Consider the following 26071-nt stretch of genomic DNA (forward strand, 5'->3'; position numbering starts at 1 on the left):
CATAAAAAAGTGGGTCACAGCCGAGTGAAGGTGGTTTTTCATCTTGTGACGCCTATGGACCTATAAGGCAGCCTAGCCTTGCCTCTCATGTTCCACTTGCCAGTCTAAAGAATAATAACTGAGAATTAGGATTAGGGTAATAAAAATGAAAGCAGCTAATCTTTATTGAAGGACTGCTCTATGCCAGGCACTGGGCTCATTGTTTCATAGGCATCACGCTTGAGTCTTTCCCTCCTTTCGGCCCCTCCGTTCAACCACCCACACCTCACTCAGCCCCTACCTCCAAGGTACACCCTCTGCCTGTCCGATGCTCTGTTTCCACTGCCACACCCTAGTTCAAGCCACCTTTGTTGCCACCTTTACAGCTGCAACAGCTTCCCTCCTGGACTCCCCAGGATCTGTGTTTGCCCGCCTCCGATCCATTATCCACGTAAGAGCCAAAATTATTTAAAACATAAATGCATTACACACCTGTGTTCATAGTAGCACTATTCACAACAACCAAGAGGTGGAAGCAACCCAAGTGTCCATCAGTGGATGAATGGGTAAACAAAATGTGGTCTGCACGTACAATGGGGTATTATTCGGCCTTAAAAATGAAGGAAATCCTGCCACATGCTACAACAGAGATGAACCTTAAGGACGTTATACTAAGTGAAATAAGTCAGTCACAAAAAGACAAATACTGCAAGGATCCACTTATATGAGATACCTAGAGTAGTCAAATTCATAAAAACAGGAAGTAGAGTGGTGGTTACCAGAGACTGGGGAAAGAGAGAAAGGGAAGTTTTTATTTACTAGGTATGGGATTTCAGTTTTGCAAGATGAACAGGTTCTGGAGATCTGCTTGACAGCCATGTAAATATACTTAACGGAACTGAACTGTACACTCAAAAGTAGTTAAGGTGGTGTTTTTTATATATATATATACAATATATATAATATATATATTATATATATTGTATATATATATTTTTTAACCACAAAAAGAAAAAAAATCTTCTAAAAAACCCGTAAATCAATTCGGTTAATCTCCTAGTTAAAATTCCCCAGTGGTGTCCTATTACGCTTAGAAAAAAACAACCAAAAGCAATCGAAAACAAAACAAAACAAAATTGACTGCAGTCCATAGGATCCCATAACATCTGGTCTCTGCCTACCTCACAGACCTCATTTCTTTGCCGTCTGTGTCTTCTTCGCTCTGTTCTAGCCCTTCTCTTTTATTCATCTTAAAACATGTCAAGGTCATTATAACCCTTTGCATTCATTCATTCTTTAAACCATAACACACTTTCCCTAGATTCATAGAATGAATTTTTGCCATAGTTTAGGCTGCTGATTCAATTTAAAGAAAATGTTTATCGATAATAATAATAATAATAACAATAAGAAAAATAAGCAGAAGAAGGAGTAGAAGAAGAAAGAGGAGGAGGAAGATAATGAGAAAGATGCTTATTATTGTTGTTATCATTAATATTATTAATTTTATGTGCCTCAGTTCTCAGACCCGTTTCTCATTACTAAAGGAGTATAGAGTTTCCATTTTACAAGATTTTACTTCAATGGCATTCAAAATGGCACCATCCTTTTGGATGAGATTTTTAAAGTCTACCACTGACCTTGAAAATGGACTGATTTTATTCCAAAGAAGTGACAAAGATGTTGTTTGTGTTTGAAGGTTTCCAAGATGTTTATACAGAGAGAATCTTCCAGTAAAATCACATGGACTGGTAAAGGTTTTCTTCAAGGCTAGCCAATGGATTTAAAATTCAGTAGAAGCCGGATTTCAGGAAATGTGAAGTGAATGACGATCACTCTGATCATGAGGGAGAAATGTCGTGAATGATGGAAGACTGCTCCAAGGCAGGCGTGGGGTTAGCCAACCTCAGACAGTTGGCCATGTGTGTTGGGGACCTGCTTGTTCCTATGCTCGAAGCAGCTGCGTGGTTGTAGCTTTCCTAGGGATGCTCACAGTTACGGAAAGCTTCTGACTCTGACTCTCCATCTCCTGAGCTCTTGGCAAGAGTCCATAGAGAGAGACTTGCCTGGTGGCGCAGTGGTTAAGAATCCACCTGCCAATGCAGGGGGACAGGGGTTCGAGCCCTGGTCCGGGAAGATCCCACATGCCGCGGAGCAACTAAGCCCATGCGCCACAACTACTGAGCCTGCGCTCTAGAGCCCGCAAGCCACAACTACTGAAGCCCATGCGCCTAGAGCCCGTGCTCCGCAACAAGAGAAGCCACCACAATGAGAAGCCCGCACACCGCAACCAAGAGAAACCCCCGCTCGCTGCAGCTAGAGAAAGCCCGCGCACAGCAACGAAGACCCAACACAGCCAAAACTTAAATAAATAAATAAATAAATAAATAAATTAAATTAAATTAAATAAAAAATTAGATTAAAAAAGAGTCCATAGAGAAAAAGAAGGTGATAACGCATGTATTCTCTCTTTCTCATTATAAAGATTTTTTTATATTAGCCCCTTTGTCTCATGTGGCTGGCATTGAACAACCATAACGGAACCATGATTGGATTCTGCAGGCATATCTGAAAGCGGCTTTTCAGGAAGCTCAAGTTGAAGTGTTTTTGAGATTTGAACTGCTTTTGTTCATGGAAGGTCACATGCTATGCCTTAGAAGCCGGTTTCCTCATGCAAGTCTGCTCTTGTTCTAGACAACATGCAGAGTCGCTGACCTGGCTAAGCCCCTTTCTTAAGAAACTCATGCTTTTGGTCACAGAGGGGACCAGGTGAGGAACAGCATGCAGAGATGACAACATGCTATTATCATTCATTGGTTCACTGACTCCCTAAGAAATCGGAGTCTATTGGGTTTCACATGATGCAGAAGTCAGTAAGGATGAGAGCTTGCGTGTTCCTCTGGAGAGTTGGTACCAAATGAATTTTAATAGTCTCAATCCCTCCCACAAACACAGTTGGATACTCTGTTGGGCAATAAAGTTTAAAGGTTGGAGAAACTCCAAATCTGGGCACAGAGAAATCTCTGCTTCTTTGTCCCAGCCTATTAAAAAAAAAAGAAAAGAAAAACAATTCATTGCCAGTACCTGGCAGGGATGCTGAAGGTTTCTGTCATTTGTTAAGTAGCACAGCACCCTTGAAAAGCTTTACTTGTGCAGAAAAAGAAACAAAAATCAAGACATGCTCTCTCTGGTGGCTGACTGATAACAATTTCGGGCATAGAAGTCAGGGAGTGATCTGAGCCCTGGCATGTGCTGCTTTTCTCTCCACTGTCATGTCAAGTGCTGTCACACGCTGCAAGATGAAGATGAGGGGTGGCTTTTTTAAAGTACTGTTTAGGTTAAAGGCAGCTCGGATCACTGAGGTAGACTGCATCAGAATGACTTCCCCAACCAAGAGCAGAGAGTGGAGGCAAAGTCCAGGACTCCTGCTGGTGTTACAATGGTTTGATGGAAAAGCCCATGGAAGATCAACAGAGAGAAAGACAGGGAAGGAGAGAAGAGTATGATCTTTGGAGTTGTCGGAACCAGGCCATCAAGGGCTTCACAAAAAGATGAGGGGGATAGGCCAGTATACCTGATTCCACTTTGGCTTCCTGTATGCAAGTTTTTAAAAGTTCACCCTGCACTTTTCTAAATGTCTATCATGTGGCTGAAATATATCCCTCTGGGTAGATGGAGAACATCTTATGCAGAAAAAAAAAAAAAAAAAAGACCTAGAAATTTTCCTTCTGTCTTCCTAAGCACTGAACTGACGTGGCAGAATTTAAAAACAGGTCCTCTTGGAATCAAAATGAGTTTTTGTGCCTGCAGAGGCAAGGAGCCTATGGAAACTACTAACTGGCATTGCTGAGAATAATTATTGTCAAATTGAGTCCATTGTGAGAAGTCCTCGGAGATAACTGTCCTGGCTAGAATGAGCACCAAAGAGGGAATTTTAATATTTACTGACTCCCTGGTGAAGAAAGAAACCTTTTGCTTTATTAAAGGCAGAGGCGTTGGTAATTTGCATTAGTGGAATGAATTAGTGACATACACCATAGGACATCGTGACAGTTATAATTTTTTTTGGATAAGCTCTTGTCCAGAGGTGATGATTCAAATTCCACCGGTGACTTTTCTTTTTCTAGAAGTGTCTGGACTTGAAGTCAGAATTTTCTTATATTGAAAATATCTTGGGGACTTCCCTGGTGGCGCAGTGGTTAAGAATCCACCTGCCAATGCAGGGGACGTGGGTTCGAGCCCTGGTCCGGGAAGATCCCACATGCCATGGAGCAACAAAGCCCGCGAGCCGCAGCTGCTGAGCCCGTGTGCCACAACTACTGAAGCCCGTGCGCCTAGAGTCCGTGTTCCGCAACAAGAGAAGCCACCGCAATGAAAAGCCCGCGCACCGCAACGAAGAGTAGCCCCCACTCGCCGCAACTAGAGAAAGCCCGCACACAGCAACGAAGACCCAACACAGCCAAAAATAAAATAAATAAATACATTTATTTTTTAAAAAAAGACAGAAAAGAAAATATCTTGATTCTACAGGAAACCAGAGAGTCTGCTGAGCTCTTTATAGGAAAATCCATCTCATGAAGCCCATGGGACTGTCTGTATACCATTTCACAATGACCGAGTCTTCTCCAAAGACTTTTCATGACCAGAGTAAGAGAACAGGGGTGCTCACCCGTGCATTTCTTCAACAAAAGCATACATTATAATTTTTTTAAAAAAAGAAACTTCACTCACAGTTGCTCAAAGTTCAAACAGTGGGTAGGATGGGGAATACATTGCATTCACGCCCTGGGCATGTTTTTCTTTAGAGGGAAGTCATTGACCAGAAGGCTAGACATGGAGAGTGTTTAGAGTCCAGCCAGAGTCTAATGGTAGGAGTCCTCTGGACCAAGCCTGGATGTTTTGTAGGTTAGAGGAGTGGCTGTTTTAGCCTTCTGCCCCGATGGGTACCCATGACTGATTCTAAGAGAGGGATGCACCCATTTCCAGAGCTACCCTCAGAAGATGGGGATATTTGTGGGATCTCTCCTCTCTCGTCCAGTGCCAATAAACTCCAAGAACCCTCGTTGTCTTGTGTCTTGAGCATCTTGACCTTAGTATGAGAGGATCTGGCTAAGGAGAATGTTAACTCCGAGTGGCCCTTGCATCTTGTCAGTACTTACTTCCATCTTTTGTCATTTAAACCTCAGCTTCTGGGACTTTCCTGGCAGTCCAGTGGTTAAGACTTTGACTTCCAATGCAAGGGTGTGGGTTCGATCCCTAGTCAGGAAACTAAGATCCCACATGCCTCGTGGCCAAGAAACCAAAACATAAAACAGAAGCAATAGCGTAACAAATTCAATAAAGACTTTAAAAATGGTCCACGTCAAAAAAATCTGTTAAAAAAAAAAGTCAGCTTCTGAATTTGGTTTTGGTGTGGAGGGGAGGGGCAGAGGGATTTTGTGATGAGTCCCTCCTTTCTATCCACGTCCCTTCCCGCATGTCAAGATAGCGCAGTGCCGAAGAATCTGAGTCAGCCCATTCTAGGCTGGCTTCAAATCCTAGCTCTCCAATCCATTCTTAGCTGTGAAATCTTGGGGACCTTGCCAACCTCTCTAAGCCTCAGACATCTTATCTGTCAGCTAATGAGAGCAAAACGTTTTATATGGGGTGGGGGGTTAGGTAAGATTAAATGAGTAAAATGAAAATAGGGCACTTAGCACAGTGGTTGCCATATGGCAAATGCTCAGCAGTGGTGGCCAGTATTAGGACTGGGCTGCTGGCGGTGGTTCACTCAGCTGCACTTCCTTTGGGTGCCAGCTTTGTGCTCAGATAACAGGGCTCATGGCCTCATATCTAGCCATGGGAAATTTTCATGGAAAGAGGTAACACGTTTGTCCCATCACTCTGGGTAGAGTTTCCAAGACCATGACTCCACCATTTATTTCCATGAAGAAAGAAGAACCAGTCAATGAGGACAAGAGAATGAAATGGTCCCATGGACCTAGAATAGTTCACACAATCTAACACCAGCACTTGAGGGGGAGTCAGGCCCAAAGAGATCCCAGAATGGCAAACAAGGGCTGTTGGGAAAGATGAAAGTAGGGAGAATAGAGATGGAGGAGATCCAGTAACAGACCTGGTGAACTTTGCAAATTGCCTCTATTCACCTCGGACAGGTAGTTCTGACTGCAGGGCAGGAAAATTTTCTTCTTATAGGGAAGCAACACCTCAAGGCATAGACCATGTTGTTTTTTAAGCCCATAGTCATTAGTCTTCCAGAGTGATCCTCACTGTGATTAGGTGAACCCAGAAATAATCAGCCCCCAAGGTCGTGTTTCCAGCCAGTGCTCTTTCTGATTCTGAACTTGGCCAAAGCCACACCCTCCATCCTTTGGGGATGCTGTTTGCTTAAAAAGATGTTAAGGATGCCATTCATGACACCCACATTGGCATTCTTTTTCTGCTTCATCTTACCATATTCATCTGACGTTGACCTCTGACGTTGACCTCCACAGTGAACCCCCGGAGTTCAGTGTGGAGGTTTAACAGCGTCCCTCCTTCAGAGGGTTGAAGGACAATCAATTGCCTTTCCTTTACTGGCTCCTATTCATCCCACACTCCTTCAAACAGCAGGTTTGGTCCCCTGCTGAGATCAGGTTTAGCTCAACTCAATAATTTTCCATTTAAAAGCAGCCACCTAGTTCACCATCTTTTATTTTTGTCCCAGTGATGTTTACAAATGTGCTTTAGCCGTGGGGAGTGCAGGGACCCATGCATGGGTGCGTCCCCAGTGGAGCCGTCAATGTGCCTCCCCATCCCTGTGTCTGTGTATGGTCTGCCTCTCATCGGACACCACACACTGTCTCTCCTTCAAGTGGTGCTCAAGGCTCTCCCTTCCCCTGTAGATCTGCAGTTCCTACCAACAATAACAGCAGCATCAGTAATAAGAATGCTTATCATTATTATATTACTGTAACTATTATTATGATTATAATAAGGAGGAAGACGAGGGGGTCAAGAAGATGACAAGGAAGAACAACAAAGTAGCAGTAATAGCAGTAACAGGAGGACATGTTTAGCACAGCCACCAACAATTTATAAAAGAAGGGAGGAAGGAAGAAAGGAGAGAGGGAAAGAGGGAGGAAGGAAGGAAGAAGTGAGCATGTATTAATGGTTTGCTATGTGACAGGCACCCTGGCCAAAACTTTACATTCTTTCTCTCCTATAATCCTTTCCAGGGCTGTATGACATGAATCATTTCATCATCCTCATTTTAAAGGCAAGGATGCTGAGGCATAGAGGGCTTACTTTTCTTTCCTCTTTCTCTCCCTACCAGTCCCTTGTGTACTCAGCTGTTGGACTGTCTTCCTCTGGCACAGTACCGATGCCCCTCTTCTCTCAAACAACCTTCAGGAATTCCCAGAAAAGTACAACATCAAAACCAAAACAGACTTATGGTTATCAAAGTGGAAACATGGGGGGGAAGGGATAAATGAGGAGTTTGAGAGTAACAAATACAGACTACTATATATAAATAGATAATCAACAGGGGCCTACTATATAGCACAGGGAACACTACTCAATATTCTGTGATAACCTATATGGGAAAAGAATCTGGAAAAGAATGGATATATGTATATGTAAATGAATCACTTTGCTGTACAGCTGAAACTAACACAACACTGTAAATCAACTGTAATATAAAGTAGAGCAACAACAACAACAAAAAACTAACAGACGAGGCTGAGATTTAGAGTCCTCCCATTTTGGTCCTGGGCCTTCTTTCCTTGGCGTCTGAGACTCAGACTGAGAGGTTATCAGTCTTCTTCCACTCACAGCCAACGGCTGTCTACACTGTTCCCAAGTCACCCTTGAGACCAGCCACTTAGGAAACTCTGCTTAGAAAGGGTAGTTTTCTCCCAACAGAGCTTTTTTCTTGATCAAAATATATCTATGATTTCCCATGCCTACAGAATCGAGACCACATTGTCTCCTTAATCTGCATGCCTTCTCATCCCATTTCTGAAAACCCTCCTCTGTTTCTACTTTATTCCATGCTGCTACTATACTTATTTTTGGGTTCCTGGACCCAATTCCAATGTGTGTGTGTGTGTTGCGGGGGGGGGGGGTGCTTCCCACACACCACCAAGCAATTCTGGGACGCCAGCCCAGTGTCCAAAATTCAACTCAGTTCTGACACCGTGCACCTGGAGACAGCATCAGATTCCACAGGTGAAGGGCTCCGTCCCACAGACCATCCCCCCACCACACAGACTTCAGACACCCATCTCAAGTCCAGGTTTGTCACCTATGCTTCTGACTGACTGGCTATAAATCACAGGTTCCTGTGACCTTGATTAATTTGCTAGAGCAGCTCACAGAACTCAGGGAAACATTTTACTTACTAGATCACTGCTTTATTGTAGAGGGATATAACTCAGGAAGAGCCAGCTGGAAGAGAGACACAAGGCAAGGTGTGGGGAAGGGTCCGGAGCTTCCATGCCCTCCCCAGATCTCCATGTATTCAACAACCAGGAAGCTCTCTGAACGTTGTCCTTTTGGTTTTTTATGGAGGCTTATTATTGGGTTGGCCAAAAATTTCGTTCAGTTCTTGCCATAACATCGTACGGAAAACCCGAATGAACTTTTTGGCCAACCCAATACATGACAGTCAGTGTTGATTAAATCATTGGTCAGTGGCACTTGATTCAACCTCCAGCCCCTCTTCCATCTCTGGAGGTTGGAGGTTGGGGTACTGCAAGTTCTAACCCTCTAATTGCATGCATGATTTAGTCCCCTGGCAACAAGTCCCCATCCTTAGATTGCCTAAGGGCTTTCCAAAAGTCACCTCACTAACATAATAAAAGATACCTTTATTGGCTCTTAGCACAGGAAATTCCAAGTGTTTTAGGAGCTCTGTGCCAGGAACAGGTGGAAGACCAAATACATATTTCTTATTATAAATCACAAAGTCATAATACTGAACTAGCATTGTCTTCAGTATACTTGCATCTACTGTTTTCTTTTCTTTTCTTTTTTCTCTTTTGGCCATGCATGGCTTGCAGGATCTTAGTTCCCTGACCAGGGATTGAACCCATGCCCTCTGTAGTGAAAGCGTGGAGTCCTAACCACTGGACTGCCAGGGAATTCCAGAATCTACTATTTTCTTTATCTGGAATACCTCCTCCAGCCACTTGAAGGCCACCACCCATCCTAATCTCTAACTGGACAAATTCTGCTCTATCTTTTAATACCTAGCTCAAATGGCAGCTCTGCAAAATGTTCCTTGATTCTCCCAAATAAAATGAGCTTATGGAATGAGGGGTATGTATAGACATCTACAGGAATAGCTGAGTCGTGTATTTAAACTTCCTGGCTTCAAATTTCAGCTCTGCCTGATACTAAGTGGGTGACTTTAGGTAAGGGGCAGTAACCTGCCCAAGCCTCAGTTTCCTCATCTTTAAAACAGACATAAGCTTCAGACCGGCCTCATATAGTTGTGAAGATTAAAAAATGGTGACTGTAAAACACTTAACAGTGCTCAACAAACGGTACCTGCTGCTGTGTTGTTATTATGATTATTTTGTATGTAAGTGTTTAAAAATGTCTATGGTTTCAGAGTAAGAGATTCTCAGGTATGAGGCTTATTCATTTTTATAACCCAAACACTTTGCACGGTGACTAATTCATAAATAAAATCCAACACTTTCATGCAATTGAAAAAGGCACCTTTTCACTAAGAACAGGCACTGGAAGACAATCGTTACAATTTATTGTAACGATTTTGATCGCTCACCACCAATCATTTGGGAGTAAAATGAAAAATCTTATTTTCTCCATTTTCATCCCCTGGATTTAGATAATTTAGATTAAAAATGCATTTTTTTTAGTATTATATTATAGTAATTCCCTCTGTATCTAACAGAGGACTTTGCAGTAGCAGAAAATTGTGTAACCATAGGAGGACAGCAGGCGATGGGTTATTATGGGGATGCTGTATTTGGGAAAGAACCCTGATCTTTGCATACTGAGATCTCCTAGTGAAAACCACCCTCTTTCCCCCTACAAAGCATACTCTGGGGTCAGAGATAGAGGACCAGGCTTCATCTGGAGCTGTAAGCATCATCTCCTACTGATACAGATACTGACATTATGAATTTTACTTTTATAAACTCTTTATCCAAATAGCGATACGGAAATGTGCAGACATGTGTCCAAACCAAACTTTTGTGACAGGATTACTGGCTCATTGTGGACCACTTGTTAGCGAGAAACTTCCCAGCACAAGCCGGTTCCTAATTTAAGTCCTTGGCTAGTTTCTGACAAGCCACTTTACGGCAGGGAGTGATGATATATGGCGTTCCCCAGCTCCACTGTGTGCATTTTGACATCGCCCACAATTCTGCATATTCAGTTTGCTCCCATCCAGAAATAACTGTTCTCCCTTCACCTTTAGTATTCAAGGTTGTGTCCTGATCCCAATACAACTGTGTTTAGGGCAAAACTGGAGGGTTGTCAGTTAATCTTATGCATGACACTTAATTACTCTCTAAAGCCTCTTTTTCTCCTTCCCAGCTGGACAAAGAAGTGGAGAGCTCTCATTTCTGACACCAGCATCTCCTCTCTCCTGACGGGCTTCTTTTTGGCAGCATTTACTCTTAGGCCTCCACTGCTGAAGTAGGAGGGGATTTGAGGATTTATGTTCAAGGAGAATTTAGAAATGCTTTGTCTTTCAGAGAGTGCTTTGCCTGGGCCTTTAATACTTGTGACTCTTAAAATTCCCCAAACAGGGCTCTGTTGCTGAAATAAAACAGCCACTTTCTTCCCCCATTGACTCCAAAGCCCATCTTCGCCCGTAATGGACTTGACTTTCAAATTATCCTCCCCATCTTCTGCCACATCCCTTTATGCCCAGGATGTTTTTTTCAAGTACTAAAATTTTAGCTTGTCTTCATTGGTTACTGCTTGATTTTCTAATTTTTTAAAGTACATGACCATGGATTGTGTGAGAAATACATTTCCTTATGGGGTCTTGGGCCCTAACATTGATGATGATGGTGATGATAATGGTGATGATGACCATTTTGCATTTAGAAGAAATGAGACCCACCAGGTTGCAATGATGTTCTTGATGCCTCACTGGTTTTGGTGAGTTCATTTTTGTGTTTGTTGAACCAATTCAAATTGTAAATATTCCTATAGTCTCTTTTCTTCCCTGGAATTTTGCTGTTCCTGCAGTGGATGAAAATATGGATTTGTCTGTTAGGATGTCTGAGAAAATGAGATTGATAGCCAGCCATATGGTTCGTACTTGATGTGTCTCGATTAAATTGAGGGTTGTCTGGTCCAAATGCCATACATAGTTTTAGAAGGAAATGGTGGTTAAGTAAGGTCTTTATCTGACTTCAGGAGGACAAAAAAAAAAAAAATCATTGCAGATAATATATCTGGGGAAAGGGACAGCTGACAGATTCACTGTTCAGTCTCAAGTTTAAGTGGGTGTCAACTGGGGAGTCACTGGGAAAGGAAAAGAGAACTAGCAATGGACCAGGTGATTACCTGTGTTATTTAAATTAATTTGTTTCCATTTTATAGATGGGAGCACTGAGGCTCAGTGATTTTAGACAGTTTTCTCAGGGTCCCAGAGACCTGATTCAAATTAAAAATTACGCTCCATTCACTACTTTGCTTCTGCTTAAAAATGTTCAAACATCCTGGGCCCATTCATCAGGGAGATGGAATTCAACCCAATTCCATTGCCTCTAGTTCTTGGGTCTCATTGATGCTGCCCTAGCCTTGCCTCGAGTGTTGCCCAGAGCCCCTGCCCTTTGGAGTCTGTATATCCTATAGGTATGTATATACATGTGCATATACACACACACACACACACATCTGTGTGTGTGTCTGTAGAGTTTGCATTTATACAATTTGCAGAATTAGCAGAAGTTGTGCCTCCTTCTTCCCTGAAGCCAGCAAAAGCAGGGATGCCATTTGGCCAGAGTTCAACCTCTTACATATTTTGTCCCTGGCTTATCTCCTAGAGAGGCAGGAAAATGAAGGGGAAACTCTTTTCTCAGTGGGATCTCAAAGACGTGAGAAGATAGACGCCTCAGTCTCCCTACTTTCTCCCTTCTCATTGAGAAGCTGCTGCACACCCTATGCAGGTATAAAGTGGAAAACTTGATTTGCCAAACCAGCCAAACGCCTGTGCAGTCAAAATGGGAGGGCACCGTCAGTGTCATTGATCTCTCAAATGGGATTGATAATCCCCGTCCTGCCTGGCACACCGAGTTGAATGAAGATCAAATGACAATATATATGGGGATTCTTTGTGGGCTAGAAAGGGTCAGATGAGGCTAGACCAGCGGCACTCTTGCATCAGATTGTCATGATATTAGTTACAACCAGCTGTCTTTGTGAGAGGAAATTCTATACAGTGGAGTCAGCCCAGCCTTCCATGCAGGGCCCCCAGCTCCTAAAAACCCAGAAAACCTTCCTTTCTGATGAAGATTCTGCAAGAACTACCAATTACCCACCACCCATTTTGTGCCTCACTCTATATTAGCAACCCCGTATACGTTTCTCATTTAATCTCCACGGGGCTTTGTTATTACCACTTTGAAAAGACTGAGGCGTAGAAGGGTTAAAGGATTTGCCCATACTCAGCCAACTAACATATGTCCGCGCTGTGGATTTGAACTTATCCTTTTAACCACCTGCTCTAAGGATTGAGGCTCTGCCTGGGATCAGTAGGAATGATAGTAAACTTACCAGTCTTGCTTCGTTGTGTGAGAGGAACAGGAATAAATATTAAGAAGCCATTTGTGTTTCCACTCTTCCCTTGCTAGGGTTGCTTATTCTGTGACTGGAGACCAGCCATGTTCAGTGATTTACTTCATTTGCAGAATACTTAGGACTTCTTTAGGGCTCCCATTGCAACTTGGTGTATGCAGACAACTTTGCTGAATTTAAAGCTTCCCAAGTGCTGGTGGAGCGTATTCCTTAGAGTGGTGATGTATGAAGATTTTAACACGATGTTGATCCAAGGGTTCTGATATTATTGAACTGTAGGTTGTTAAATTGCGGATTTAGAGAATGGATTTTTTTATGGAACTGCCGAATCCTTGTGAGGATCTCGCATTTTTCCACCTTCCTTCGAGGTTTGTAATGAGATTGTGTGTTACTTTGTAGGCTACCAAGTACTAAATATTTTTTTAAAAATCTGATTTATTGTATCAGTTGACACAGTCTGTGGACACTTGGTAAAAATTCTAAAATGGAATTACTCAACCTAACTGCTGTATCAGTAGGACTATTTGGTTATAAGCAAGAAAAAGTGGCTTGGGTCACTTAAGTAGAAAAGATATATGGACCCCTGTGGATTGAAGGGAAGAATGGTGACCAGGCTTGAAAAGGGCAGGAACCAGGGCAGCTCCAAGGGCCTCAGCGGCAGAAACCCTGCCGAGTTCTCTCCTGACACCATCAGAGGGATGAGTGAACTCCATCAGTTTTCAGCCTCTGAGTGACCTAGATTGGGTCAACTGCCTGCCCTTTGATTCGTGAAGACCAAGACATCTGATTAACACTCCCACCAACCTGTGTCCAGTGGGGCAGAGGAAATTCCCCCAAAGGAAATTGGAATCCTATTATCAACAGAAATCAGGCAGATACTGTGCAGAAAAAAAAAATTCAAATGTCTATAAAGTAACTGTGGGTACCCAGTGTTAATAAGAGTGTAGGGGAACCGTAATTCTAAAGAGGTGTCAATTGGCATACATTTTTGGAAGGATGATTTGTCAATTTGTATCAAAATCTTTTCACCATGTTTAGATCCTTTAATCTAGTAATTTCACTTCCAGGAATAGAGACTTATTTTAAGGCAACAATCAGGCAGGTGGGAAACATAGGTATACTAGATGTCCAGTATGGTATTTTTCAATAATTGTGAATAAATGGAGACAAAAATATCTAACAATGGAGTATTGGTAAAATTATAGCAAGTAGAAATCATGAGGGAAACTTAAAAGTCTGTGTTAGTGTCACTTTTTGGTCAAAGAAAAGGTATATGTACATTTTTAAGAATGGATATGTTAATTTTTAAAGCCCAAGACATGTCTTTCAGACATTCCAGTTTAATTACATTTCTCCTCCTAGTTTAATTTTAATTAAACTTTTCCTTGTTTCCCTCCCTCCCTCCCTCCCTTCCTTCCTTTTCCTTTCTTTCTGTCTTCTTTACCTATAATACCATCAATCATGCATGTTAAGGTCATATTGTGTTTCCAGGAGGGACTTGTGGGCTAAGCTGGAAACTTTCTGGCTGATCATAGCCTTCTTTGGATAAACCTCGTGTGCGCGCACACACACACACACACGCGCGCACACAAATGTATCCCAATTTTTGAAACTTGAATTTAGACATGCTCCCTTAAAAATCAGTCATCTTTATCTCCTTGAAAATTATTATCCTTAAAGCTAAATAGTGAGGGAGCCTCCTGTTTTCTGACAGTGGAGGGCTTAGGGTTGGAACTTGGAGATGAAATCCTTATCACTCGTCCATTTTCATCCTGTGTCTTAGTCTTGAATTAGAGTTCCTGGAAGGAGAATGGTCCCTTTGCAGGGCTCCTGGACATCTCAGCCCAGGAATTAAGAGTTCAGCTCTCACATTCTCACCAAGGTTATCGACCAGCTTCTACAAAGCCAAATATTTGTTTTCTAATAAAAGTGGAAGGAGATTCGGCAGCATAAAAATGCCCTTGCATCTAGAAAAACTGGCATCTGTTTTCTTTGAATCAGTTTCCAAAGATTATGCAACACATTTTAATGGTGCTCGGGGGACCTGCAGTGTGTGTGTCTGAAAAATGAGGATGAATGTTTTATATGTCTCCCAAGCAGATAAACCTCGCCCTGCCCCCAATGAAGAGATCATAAAGCAAAGTGTTATTAATCCAGAAGTGATGGGAGGGAATACCATGTTTCCAGAGATGACATTTGTTAAAATATTGATGATGAACCACCTTCCCACCTTGGATTAATTTTGACCCAGGCTGGCCATTCATCAGGAAATGCATAATTCCATTGTATTTGGAGGATTTTTGAAAAAGAATATTTATGAAGACATCAACTTCAGTCAATGAAATAAGACAGTTAAAAGACTGCAAAATGTGCCTCAGCTTGGCTTAAGGAGACTAATTCTGGATGAAGCTGTTTTTATTAATTTAGCTGATGGGAAGATGTGGGGTGGTTTATCAAGTTAAATGTTAGCTATTCAAGAATCATAACTTGTCTGGGGATTAAATAAGCAGGTTAATATTAATAACCACATTAATATTTCACTAAGGTTAAATAACCAGACTGCCACAAAAGTACCTAAGAAAAGGTATCTTGAAAGATACCCTTAAAGGTATCTTGAAAGTCAATTAAAGATGTTTGTACTTAAGTGAGAAAGGGAGGGTCTTGAGGAAATTCATGTTTAACATGAAACACCTGTGTCAGCTGATGAAGCAATGAAAGAGGGAGAGGAAAGAAAGAGAGGGAGGAATAGAGGAAGGGAAGAAAGAATCAGTGGGGTTAGTGGTGGCTGAATGCAGAGACTGAAAATCAGGTAAAGATGACGCCAAGACCTCTGACTTTGAGGTTCGAAAAAATGGAATTAAACAGTTGGAGGTGCCATTTTCATCACTAAAGTAACCAAATGTTCATCCCTTGGAAGTGCAATGGGATAAGAAGACGAAGTGAGCACATGACATTTACTTGACATGAACGTGAATGAAAATGCACCTCACCTCACCACACCCATCCTTCACATCCGAGCCTTCGAAGTGTGTTCTTCTCTCTCTTTGTCTCACTCTTTACTCTTTCTTCTTAGGTGAAAACTGTATGAAATATTATCTTGGAAATAGAGACCAGAGCTTCCTTTGGACATACTCTATTTATCCTAGAAACTTAGTATTTCCTACAAAAGATCACTTAGAAGCCCCCTCACAGAAATGAAGCTTCTGGCAGAAAGTTTGAGTGAAGAGTCTAATTTCATACTGATCAGTGAATTAATTCCCACATTAAGAAAAGGAGGGGCCCTTGCCCCAATGTTTCTGCCACTGACCATTGAGTAATTAAACATTGGGTTCCAATCATTATGATTAGGACCAGTGGGACCATTTCTCTTCTCTGCATGGGAGGGGCATTATACCAAGCACACTCGCTACTGCTGTGAAAGGTACTGTTGTAACTTATCTCAGTTGAGTCGCCAGCCAAGAGGCTATACCCGTGTACACACCAGTCACACCACATTACTTTAGAATGTGGTTGCTTGTGCTACAGTAATACTTATGTTCTAGCCATGGGGTAGATACTTCACACACAGTATTTCATTTAATATTAAATAAAATACCCTATGGGATAAGAATTATTACTATCTCCATTGCACATAAAAGACATAATCTCACAGAGGTTAAATAAATTGCCCCGTCCATTGACAGAAGACAAATTCAAATCCAGAAAACCAACTTAAATCTGTGCTTTTAAATGTTAGTTTACATTGGCTCCCAAAGGAGTTTGACTAATTTATCCAGTACTTTTTGTACCGCTGCCCTTTCTTTTTAAATTAATGTATTTATTATTGAATATGTTAAAATATTTTTAAAATTCAAAATTTATAAATGGTATGTAGGGAAAAGTAAGTCTTTCTACCCAGGATCTCTGGCCCCTCATGTTCCATCCCTGGCAGCAATTACTCTCAATCTGTTTCTTTTGTCCCTTCCAAAGAGAGTGTAGATGTATCCTAAGATATATTTGTGTATACCCGTTCCTGTTCCCCACATGTGATAATACATGCTATGCATGCAATGCAGTGCTTTCCCCCCTACTTAATATATTTTGGTTATCTTTTGTACCTATATCATCAGCCTTTGGAATACATTGATGCATATTCAAGATGTGAACATGTAACTTGGTAGATTGTTGGTTGTCACATTTCTGCCTATTCTCTGCCTTGTTAGGGCTACTTGGAACACTTTTTTTTGTTTTATTATTTAGGACCTTCTAAACTCTAGTGATATGCACCTGTAACACTGTGGAAATCCCGTATCTTGAGAGTCGGTCTTGATCCTGTTGAAAGCTACCTGTTTAAGGGAACTGGAGAATATGAGGATTATCCTCCCATGTCAGAGTCCTTAGTCATTGACTTCTAGCCAAGGCCGGAGTTGAGGGGTGGTGGTGGGGTGGTTTCTTTCTCACAGTGGAACCAAGAAAACTTTTTGGGAGAGGTGATGCTTGCTGCTCTCAGATGGGCAAGGATGCGTACAACCCAGGTTCACATCCATGCCTCCTGTGCAGACATCCACAATGCAGAAGAGTGTCTGCATCTGTCATTCAAGACTATGCCTTATCCAGCTTCATATTCCCTGGTTACCCCCTTTCTCAATCCATAACTGAACTGTATTTCTTTTCATGTGTCATGCGTGGCTTGCCATGTGCTTTGGTCCATGTAGTTTCCTTTTTCTTAAATGTCCTGCCACTCAACCTTAAATCCTTTCCACCCTGAAAGATTGCAAGAGTCCTGCCACCATCCTTTCCTGATTTACTCAACTGGAATCGCTCCTTCCCCTTCTTTTACCCAGACCCTGATTCTCACTACAATGTCACTCCCTTCCCTTATCTTTTAAGTGCCTTTATTCCACCACCCCCCAACTTGCCCTGCACATTATAGTTGCTCAATAACCATTTGGTAATTAATCACATGGAAATACCCAAGAGGTGTGCTGCATGCTCTTCAGTTTACTGAGACACCTAGACTTCTACTTTCTGAACTCATGATGCTTCATTCATTAGGACATTGACAAGCTGCCTGTTTGAACAGTCTCCAACATATTATAAATGTTTGGATAAAACCACCATCAAAGCACAGTCATCGCAGAGTCAATAAAAAGTGACCTTGTCTTCCCCCTCTTTATGTGAATGTTTTCTACAGTATCATCTCCAAAGGCAACAGGAGAAAATGGTGAACAGCTGGGAATGGGAGATGTCCTTCACACATCCTATATTTGGAACTGGTAGAAATAACCACTATGATTCTGTGTCAGTTCCACAGGATAGATGTGATTTCAAAATTCTATCTTGGTTGTGAGCCCCTTGAGGGCAGGGCCTTATTCATCTTGGCATCACCTGTTGGGGTGAGGGGGGGGGAGTTTCTCAACCACAGTATGGAAAGTTCTTTGTCCAGGGAAGGCATCCTTTGTGTTATCGGATGTGTAGCAGCATCCCTGCCCTCAACTTATTGGATGCCAGTAGCACCCCTTCCCCAAGTTGTGCCAATTAAAAATGTCTTCAGACATTGCCAATGTCTCCTGTTGAGATAAATTATTCCTGGTTAAAATATACTCTTGTAGGGGTTAACAAATGTTTTTGAATGAACATGTAAAACTTACCAAAGTTTCAACATTATCAATTAGCTTGTTTTCTCCACATGAAGAACAATAAATCCACGTAGGCAGGAACTTAGAAGAAACACATTTTACTCAATACCTAATTAGCGGGTAAAAGCTTGCTGTAAACTCCACCCCAAATTCCAACCTTCACCTTTTGATAGACTCCAAAATGTAATGAAGTTGTGTCTCCATTACATGGCACCCAAGCCCTATAACTCTGCATTTTCAAAAATGATGCCATCAAAGCGGGGTTATTTGCCTGGTAAACTATTTTCTAAGCAAACACATATTCCAAGGATTGCAAGCTCTTCCAGTGCATTAAAAATACTTTATCCCAAGCACAGCTTAAGTCCACAGCTTTCACTTGGAGTATAGCCACCACATGGAGTATTAAAATACTACCCGTTGATGAATTATCTCTATGTGACTACATAGGCTCCACAGTATGTACGGAAGTGTGTGTTTAAAGTTCTAAAAATTATCCAGTTGTATTCACACTTGAGACTCTAAATCACGTGTCTTATTGAGGTCTTTTTATTTAACATTTTTACTGAGCACTGTCACCAGCTTGTTGAACAGTCCCAGCTCAGTGGGGTATAAACATAAGATAGTTTTCTTCTTCTCCACTCACTGCCCCCAGCTGTGCTGGGTTGCCTATTTTTCCCCATCCCTTAATAACATCTTAAGCAGATTTTTCAACTTTCTGGCTATTGGCATAGTCTCAATTGGAATTCATGCCTGTTATTTTCTCTTTTTATTTTTTTAAAATTTATTTTATTTATTTATTTTTGGCTGCATTGGGTCTTCGCTGCTGCACGCGGGCTTTCTCTAGTTGCGGTGAGCGGGGGCTACTCTTCGTTGTGGTGCACGGGCTCTAGGCGCGCGGGCTCAGTAGTTGTGGCTCGCGGGCTTAGTTGCTCCGCGGCATGTGGGATCTTCCCGGACCAGGGATTGAACCGGTGTCCCCTGCATTGGCAGGCGGATTCTTAACCACAACGCCACCAGGGAAGCCCTGTTTTCTCTTTTTAAAGCAACATGATTCTTTGAAAATTCCTTCTCCTTTTTTACTAATCAGACTTGCAGCTCCAGGGCCTGAAGAGGAGAGGGGGGGTGTTTTCATCCCCCTACCACAGCCTTCTTTTGTCTTGGAATGAATGGAAAGGGAGGACTTTGTATGCCTTTGGGGCAGGAAGGAAGAGATACAGGGTCCTGGCTCTCCAACTCAAAAGTGCAATTGTATTCCTCTTCTGATTGTTGCAACTTGTCTCGTTTGTCTGTGGTGTGTATTCTAGTCCTAACTTTTTTCGTGATGCACAAGTATCAAGATACTTCAAACAGACATGCAGGGGCCTCCTAGTGCCTCAGTTTCTCCCTGTGGAAAATCCATTTGCTACGGAGTCCAAGCTTGCTCTGCTTGCCGCAGGTCAGGCCAATGAATCGGAGACGAGGTGTTGAGGGAAGGAATACGCCTTTATTTGGAAAGCCAGCAGACCGAGAAGATGGCAGACTAGTGTCTCCGAAAAACCATCTTATCTGGGTTTGGATGCCAGTTTTCTGGCTATTAGCATAGTTTCAATTGGAATTCATGCCTGTTATTTTCTCTTTTTATTTTTTTAAATTTATTTTATTTATTTATTTTTGGCTGCATTGGGTCTTCGCTGCTGCACGCGGGCTTTCTCTAGTTGCGGCGAGCGGGGGCTACTCTTCGTTGTGGTTTTATAGCACAGGGGGGTGGAGATGAGGAAGTAAAGTAAAAAGGCCATAAGTTCTGCAAGTATCCCCTGGAATGGTCAGCCTCTGGGGAGGGGATGTGTTAATTTCTTCTTTCTTGCAACCATCCACAGGTGGACAGCGTCAGGATGCTTCCCTGAACAAAGGCACTTTGGTTTAACATTCAGGCAGAGGGGCAGGGTTCCCCAAGACAGGCCATTATGTATAGACAGTATCCCTTTAGTGAACAAAAGCAATGGGAAGCAAAGGGTAAAGTAAAAGAAACAGATCCAACATGTAGACAGATTTGGCTCTTCCCTGTTACACATTTTCAACAAAACCTATTTCAGCTTCCTCCCTGGTGTCCGTTCCAACAATACCTCCCACAGGCCATGCAGGTGACCCTCTAGGGATGCACCGGCAAGCTGGCTCAAGCCCGTCTCTTTCTGCTGGAACCACGTCAGTGCCGGTCAACTCGCTCATGCTTCCTGTGCCAGATGGTAGGACTGAAAGTCCTTCCTCCATTTCTCCCAAACTGCCCCACATCTTTCCCTAATTCTAGTTTGCCCTTGTGCTTACGGATGTCCCTCAGATACCCACCAAGTTTGCTGCATCAGCAGGTATCCAACTGGGGAAAGAATTCAGGTCCCTTTCTTGCAGGCACTCTTGGTATTTGCAAGAAATTCTCTCTACATGCATCCTCTCCCCAGTTCACTCAAGCTTCTTGAGTGAACTGGGGAGCAGACGCCAGGGCTCTCAGATGTATCAGCAGTTTCCTTAAATCCTCATACTCATTGCTAGATTTCTCCTGAAACCTGTATCTGTCTTAAGACAATTACATTTGGGACAGACTCTTACGAATATGGGAACACGGTGAAAATTTTTTACTTTTCATAGTTTTTACTTTTCATACCATTGGCCTTTGGAAAATATCTGTATTTGGTATATATATATATGGGCTGAGTGGTGTTTCAGTGAAAGTGTCCCTAATTTTCCTTATTTCTGTGTAATGAATGGCTCCTTTTCAGAGCATATGTGGTGTAATAGCCCTTGTCTTGCCTTTCTGGGATGTAGAGAGAGTTTCTCGTTGACCCAAACATGGCCTCTTAATGGAGATTCATAACATCAAAAGGACTTACATGAGAACAAAGTAATTATCCTTCCTGTATGACTATCAACCCAATTTACAAAGGAGTGAAATTAAACATTGCAGTTAATTACAGGGACAGTCTCAAATTTGTAGACGAATTGGGGATCATAGGTTGCAAGCAACAGAAACCAATTGTCCCCCTATATTAAGCAAAGAGAATACTTATTAGCAGCTACTGGGGAGCTTACAAAATTGAGAGGAGGCTAGACATGCAGTGTGGGCAGCATGACAGTCACAGGGTAATGGCGAGTTCTCTATGGGAAGAAATGAATTCCAACTATGTCTTCTGTCCATCTGTCATTCTGCTCCAGTTTGAGAGCCCAGGAGAGCACATCCACTGGCCAAGCTCAGGCCACAGATCCCCTTATTGAATCCACTTTGACAGGAAAAGCCAGGATCAGATGGAAGGTGCCTTCAGGAAACTATGAGAAGACAGGGCACCCGTCCATGGTCCCACCAAGTCTGCACAAAATGAGGGAACTGTAACTCCCCTAAAACAAACCCTGGGTGCTGTTAGGAAAGAGAAGCAATTGCTGGATGGTCAAGCAATGATGGTCAGTCCTTCTTAACCCATAAGGTTGACCACTGTCCTCTTGGTTGGAGGGTGCAGAGCTACCTCTGTCTGTATTTTAGGGCAGCTGTCACACAGCATCGCCCATCTTCCCTTCTTTTGGATGCATGGAGGACCCTACAGTCTTCTTCTGCATTAGGGTAGTATTTATTAGCCACTGTTTCTGTCAGGGCTGTGCTGCCCTCTCTGTGTCTCCTAAACAGTCCTCTTCCTCTTGCTTCCATCCTCTTTATGGAGGTTATTCCTCCACTGCAGTTTGCTCTACTTTTGGTCCACGTCTCTTTCCCTCTACAATTTTCCTCCGGAACCTGCACACACTTTTCTGCTGTGGGTTCCTTTTCTACACTGCCCTTACTGCTTTGAACTCAGTACCCATTTGCCTGAACTTAGATTTCTTTTTTCTTTTTAGTGCATTTACCCTCCCTGCTCCTGTACTGCCTGTCTCTGCTCCTAGAATGTGTATGTTGTTGAATATGGAAAAGCCAAGGTCTCAGACTGCCCATGTGGATTAGAGAACACAGTCTACTTCCCTGACCCCTGGTGTCACCAACATCACTTCTTTCTTACTCCCTATCTGTACAAAGGGACATCTCTTGATGTCCCTGAGGAATACTTGTGATTATAGAAAATTGTTTTGACTTCTTGAGTTTAGAGTCCTAACTAAGAAGACTAATCTTATTTCTGGAAAATCATATGTTCTATCCTGTAGAGCACCGTTGGCAGACACAGGAGCACCCTCAGTTGCCCAAGTACCAGACTGCAGACATTAGAGCTGTCAACACAAGTACAGGGATATCAGAGCCAAAACCATGAACTGGATGAGATGGATCCTGAGGGTGTGGTCAGATGAACTATACCAGTTCAGGGTTCATGGTTGTCAGGAACAATGTCCTTAAAACCATTGGCTCGATATTTTTTATCCCCATTGCTTATAAGATCCCTGAGAATTTTTTCCAAGTCTAATTTATTCACCAGTATACCTTCCACCTAGGCAAAGGGCATGGCACAAATACTTAACACATTTTGCTTGAATGAGTGAATGAATGACCCAATCAATCAATCAATCAATTGCTTTGAACTTCTTTTAAAGACCAGAATCCTGACATGTATGCATCGCTCAGGCTTCAAGCCACAGCCCTTTGAGCTGGGCTCTGAAAGCAAGGCCCTTACAGAGAGACTCTGCCATCTTTCTCTGGGGCTGTAGCAACCAACGTACGTGTATTTAATTATTTACTGCCTATTTTGAGTATGCTTCGCCAGCTCTCAATCTCCTTCACTATTCTCTTTTCCCTGGGTGGTGGCAATATGGATTTTTAGAATCCGTTATTAATTTTTCTGTTTCTTCCTTTTTCCTGTAACCTCTCCCTAGAGTTGAAACTTGCCTTAAACTTTCACCTCCTAAGATGCCTCTTCTTTTGGTTACTCAAAGACTTCCTGTCTATTTCTCTCTGGGTTATCTGCAAAACTCAGAGACGTGATCCCTCTTTTTGATGTTATGGAGATGGACATCCAGGAAACAGCAGAGATGATCCAGGGCTATTCATCAGCGAATGCTTAGTAAATATTGACACCCAGATGATTTACAAGACCACGATCTACCTTTTGCAAAGATGCAACCAAAGAGATCTTAAATTTTAAAAGTACTTCCTTCCTCAGACTTAAGGTAAATATCCAGTATATTCAAGTCTTTCAAAACTTCCACTGTCTCCAGCTATGCTTGTAGGAAGGGAAAAAAATAGATATCACTTTGCAATTTATGTTGTTACCAGCATGCAACTGAGTACATTCAATTGACTCCAAATGTTCTGCACATTCTAATTTTTGTCTCCTATTGTCCTCCCCTGTTGACTTCAAGTTAATGCATAATATGAAGTAGGACATCCCTCATAAATTCTATATCATCAGAGTAATGTGGCTTCAATGATGTACTGCATTTTAAATGAGCTCTGTCACCAAAGGACGATAGGGGTCCCAGGAGGTTTTTGTTTTTTGTTTTTTTCAATTTTCCTTCTGTTCTTGCAGTGTGATAAGTCTAATTATAGTTAGCAGCCAACAGCAGTGTTTCTTCAGCTAGTATGGCTTGTGAGGTCCCTGGGATCTGTATGAAATCTCCAGATTTGTATAGTATGTGTCTTAGGCCCAACATGTTGAGATGGCTCTTAAATAGAAGGAGAGTTCTGAAAGATTAAAGGGGGATTGATAATGCAGGAGATTAGCAATGTTGGTCGGCTGTGCAGGTTCACTAATGCATTCCTGTGGCTTATTTTACTCATGGGAGTTGAATGACATTTCCAGAATGTTAGAGGAGAGGGGCATCGCATATCTCAACTATTTAGAGGGAGTGGTTGTTATTTCTTCTAACACTCTGATCATCTGAGGGGATTTCTCTCCATACATTGCCTTTCTCTGGGGGAAGAAGCTAATGTACACTCATGTTTACTACAGGCAAGTACAGCTACAGCTGCCCCCAGTCCTGTTATAGAGAATATGCTGGAATGCAGTCATTTCTTCACCTGTTCTGACTAGAGCATCTCAAGCTTTATGACTTGGGAATCTTCTTCAAATGCATATTCTGTTGAGTAGGCCTGGGGCGAAGCCTAAGATTCTGCATTTCTTACAACCTTCCCAGTGACACAGATGCGGCTGGTTTGTCACACTAAGAATAGCAGACTTTATGGAGTCTTACCCAAGAATAACCATACTTGTACGTGGATGCCTCTGCAATAGAGTTGCATACAGAGGAGAAAGAAAAAAGCAGACATTAGTATATAATAGCGAGCCTGAATTGAAGTCGCGATTGTATTATTTAATAGCACAATATAGGTGGCCACGATTCTTATCCCCATTATAGAGCTGAGGGGCTACACAGCTTAGGTTTAGTGACATGATCAAGTTGCATGGCGAGTAATAGCCGAGTGCATGGTGGAGATGAAATTTGAACTCGGGCAGTCTGATTTCAGAGACCATGCCTAAATGCCTGTACTGCCCAGAGACTATAAATGCCTTCAAATGTAGTTTATTTGTCTAGAGTGTACTGTCTAGAGTTTTGCCATCTTCACCATCATAATCCCCTGAGCAAATATTAATTGAGTACCTGAGACTGTGCCTTAAGGTTTTGCAGCTGACAAGAGAAGGTGATGGATGTGGTCCAATTGGAGGCCAGCAAATAGCACTTGTTAGGAGCTGAAATTCAGAAAACTATCTATATATAATTATTTACACATAATTACATATTGTAATTACATATTAATGTTACATATCACATGACATATTACAATTACATATTAATTAAATTACATATTGTAATTACATATTAATTAAATTATTTGATTTAATTAGATAACTATGTAATTAAATCACTGTCTGTAATAATTGGCTGCATGGAGAAAATGACCTATGGGGTAAGATAAAGAAATGTATATCCATTTTAAACTTACGGTTACCAAAGGGAAAAGGTGGGGGGATAAATTAAGAGGTTGGGATTAACATATACACACTACTCTATATAAAATAGATAATCAACAAGGACCTACTGTATAGCACAGGGTACTGTCCTCAGTACGCTCTAATAAACTATATGGGAAAAGAATCTGAAAAAGAATAGATATATGAATATGTGTAACTAAATTACTTTGCTGTGCACCTGAAACTAATACAACATTGTAAATCAACTATACTCCAATATCAAATAAAAAAATTTTTTTAAAGGTATTAAGCTTAAAAAAAGAAATATATATTCTAGGAACTTTGAGGTGACTTGCAGATTAGCTCTTTGTTTATTAGATTTACAATTTTTAACATTTTTAAATTCAAGTAAAATTCACATAGCACAAAATTAGCCATTTTTAAAGTATGCAACTCAGTGTCATTTAGTACATGTACAATGCGCGGCCGTCATCTCCAATAAACACGAAAAGATGCTCAATGTCATTAGTCCTTTGAGAAATGAAAATCAAAACCACAATGAGATACATGACTCTTTTTGAATTATGGTTGTCTCAGGATGTATGCCCAGTAGTGGGATTGCTGGGTCGTGTGGTAGTTCTATTTTTAGTTTTTTAAGGAACCTCCATACTGTTCTCCACAGTGGCTGTATCAATTTACATTCCCACCAAGAGTGCAGGAGGGTTCCCTTTTCTCCACACCCTCTCCAGCATTTATTGTTTGTAGATTTTTTGATGATGGCCATTCTGACTGGTGTGAGGTGCAGCTCTATTTACAATAGCCAGGACATGGAAGCAACCTAGGTGTCCATTGACA

This window comes from Eubalaena glacialis, chromosome 13 (assembly GCF_028564815.1).
Source record: "Eubalaena glacialis isolate mEubGla1 chromosome 13, mEubGla1.1.hap2.+ XY, whole genome shotgun sequence".
Classification (NCBI taxonomy): domain Eukaryota; kingdom Metazoa; phylum Chordata; class Mammalia; order Artiodactyla; family Balaenidae; genus Eubalaena; species Eubalaena glacialis.